At 41.1% G+C, this 3,342-nt stretch overlaps 1 pseudogene; it reads left to right on the forward strand.

Moving 5' to 3' along the window:
• Window positions 1-1,823: 1,823 nt before the first annotated feature.
• Window positions 1,824-3,105, forward strand: LOC101426116 (nucleoporin Nup37 pseudogene; annotated as a pseudogene).
• The last annotated feature ends 237 nt before the right edge of the window (window positions 3,106-3,342 follow it).

Genomic DNA, 3,342 nt, shown 5'->3' on the forward strand with positions numbered 1-3,342 from the left:
CTAGGAAGAGGTGGAGTTGCAAATTGAACCCAGACCTATCTGACACCAGGGCCCATTCTCAACTCCTGTATCAGATTATTTATTTCTGGGCCCACCTACCATCCATAAATCATCTTTCTCTAGTTCCTTCTACATATACTCAAAGCTTTTGCCAGTAGGTCTGTCTTTCTGGCTTTGGCACATTCTTTTCCCAGCTTAAATGTCAGTCTTCCAAGAACTCTTACCTGGCCGATGAACGGACAGCAGCCCCTGTCTCCCCTGAAGCCCTAGAGGGCACTGTCTGAACTTCTTTTGTGACATTTATCACATTTGTCTCCCATTAGATTTTCTCGTCTTATTTCTCCTAGTAGGCCATTAGCTCCTGAGAGTCAACCACTTTGTTCTACTCGTATTTATATTGCTCCCAGGATCCAGACCAGTGCTGCACAGATAGTAATCCCTTAATAAATGTTTGCTGGTCTAATGGATGAATGTGTCAAGCCAAACAGGAGAAACAGGAGACTTATTTCACAAAATCGAAAACTAAAGTAGTTGAAGAACTACTGAAAAAGTGAAAAGTAGTTATATTAAAATTCACAACGTTATTGTAGGCTTAAAATATTTTATGCCCCCAAACAGAATTTATTATACTTTCCTGGTTTTAATGGAAGCAACCTCATCATTTTCTCTTTTGCCTTGAGCTTTAATATGGGTTGGGGCGACAGTGTGTGATCCTATATTTAATGTTTTGATATTTTGTTCAACATAGATTTTTTTGAATTGGTGGATTTTTAAAATATTGCATTAAAATGCCTTTTATCTTGATTACCAAGGTTTTTAGCACCCCCTTAAATTTCCCCTAAGGTTTGTGCAAACTCCTACCTGGAATGACTTACTCCCCTCATCCTAACCCCAGCTGTGAGGTCAAGGTAGTAGATATGGGGCTGGAGGAAAGAGAACTCAAAGGGCTATTGAGAAGGCAGCATCTAATATGAGGAAGTAAGTGATATTCTAGCCTCTTGTTCTTTAATTTCTGAAGCATTCAATAAAAGTTCTTCCAATTCGATGGTCAGCCTATCGCTCAAGGTTAGGGAATTTAAAGTATCTCCCAAGCACGGCCACCAATGAAAATGAAATAATTTCATTCGAGATCTCTAGCCTTGGTAACAGGTAAATTGTTTGTATGTGGGGAACCTTAAAGTATAAACGGGGAGGGGGGATCTCTTTACCCTTACACGATGGTTCTCTTCTGGGGCTGAGCACATGGTTCAGGAGCTACAAAGCCCCAAATGATCAGCACAGAGTGAGAATTCAGCCCCCCGTTTGCAAAGTGGAAATGCTTTAGGTACCAGTTTTATTCTGGTTATTTTTAAATGTTCCTAATATGTTTAGTTAGATTAAAGAAAGACCACCAACATTACAAAATATTGCATGTAAGGAACCTATCAGTACCTTTCCAAAATAAGGTAAGTGATACACACACACACAGATGTTCAACATAAGTGGGGCCCCTCCCCAACATTAAGAAAGGGGCTGAGGAGAGGTCTTAAAAGGCCTAACCCGGGCCCCATGCCTGCAACTCACCCTGCAGCAGGGCCCACAATCCATGTCTCGGATTGTGGTGTACTTATCTCTTTTCTTGTTTCTTAATAAACTCTTTTAGTCCCTTACCTAAAACAACAACAATAACAACAACAAACAAAACAAAATAAAACAATGGCCAAGCCCCTGTGGAGACTAGCTCCCTCTGGCCATGACCCAGTGCCCTCAGATTCTTGACCTTACCCAGTAGAAGTCTACTTTATTTTTACAAATAAATCCTTGCTCAAGGTTCAACAGACAGGATGAAGCAAAATGCCACCAGAAATGCTAGCTGCACTACAGATTGTGAAGATTATGTGTAGGTGAGAGAATTTAAGCCCTTTCTTTTTTTAAAGATTTGTTTTTATATATTTCTCTCCCCTTCCCGCCATTGTCTGCTCTCTGTGTCCATTTGCTCCGTGTTCTTCTGCATCCGCTTGCATTATTTGGCGGCACTGGGAAACTACGTCTCTTTTTTGTTGCGTGATTTTGCTGCATCAGCTCTCCAAGTGTGTGGTGCCACTCCTGGGCAGGCTGCGTTTTTTTCACGTGGGGCGGCCCTCCTTGTGGGGTGCACACCTCATGCATGGGGGTGCCCCTGCATGGCATGGCACTCCTTGCATGTGGCAGCACTGTGCGTGGGACAGCTCATCACACAGGTCAGGAGGCTTTGGGGATCAAACCCTGGACCCTCCATATAGTAGACGGACGCTCTATTAGTTGAGCCATGTCCGCTTCTCTATGCCCTTTCAAAGTGGGAATTCAGGAAACCTAATTGCACATGGTGGCAATAATTATGTGGTCAAGGGCACATATACATTTCAGGAGGAAAAAGCATACATCTAAGGAATTCAGCATAAAACACTTGAAACATTTCACCATGGTGTCAGGATGGATGGCAAAGCTTGGATGCCAGAGGCTAGACTTGATACATTGCGTCCAGTAGTCAGATTTTGTACTTTAGCTTCTGATAAGAAAATTAGATTATTTACTTTAGATTTTCAGGATAAAAATGAATAAATAAGGTTTTAGAGGGCCATTGAGATTTCATTATGGTTTGGTATTCGGTCCCAAAGAAGGCAGTAAAATTGCATGTATGAGTGATGATCATACCTGCAGGATTTAGGACTTAGGAGGAATTCAGCCAGCTCATTTTGTTCTTCATTCCCCTAGAATGAAAGTATGCTGGCATCCTGAGGAAATTTACAAGATGAAGTTTGCAGAGAAGAATGGAACAGCCTGGTTCTATGATCTTGTTTCTCAACAAGCCATTTTGTCTCTAGAATCAGAACAGATGACATTAATGTCAGCACACCAGTGTTTAAAGAACACCTTCAAAGTTGGAGCTGTTACAGGGTGTGATAGGTTAATTTGAGATATCCGAGTTATCCTTGGGAGAAGAGACCTGTCCACGCGGTTCAAGCCTTTTTATTCAGGTGGTCCACAGTTAATGAAAACTTATTGGCAACCACTGGTTATCCTGGCAAAATGACAAGCCAGTTTCAAATTCAGCATTCAGGACCCACTCAGACTTATTCTTACTGACTGTGTAGCCACTGATTTGGCCTTTCCTGGCATTGGACTCTCCCATTGTGTATGATTGGAAGAGACCACAGCTGCTGTTTTGGGGTGAATGAAATGTAAAATAAATTTTCTCTGTACATTAAGTCCATAAACTTTATATTTTTAACACACATTTTTGGGAGAATTCCTTATTTTTATATTAAATATACTATAAGCTCTTAAGAAAACAAAACAAAATAAAAAAACAATGACCAGGAA

The sequence above is a fragment of the Dasypus novemcinctus genome, chromosome X (genome assembly GCF_030445035.2).
Source record: "Dasypus novemcinctus isolate mDasNov1 chromosome X, mDasNov1.1.hap2, whole genome shotgun sequence".
Classification (NCBI taxonomy): domain Eukaryota; kingdom Metazoa; phylum Chordata; class Mammalia; order Cingulata; family Dasypodidae; genus Dasypus; species Dasypus novemcinctus.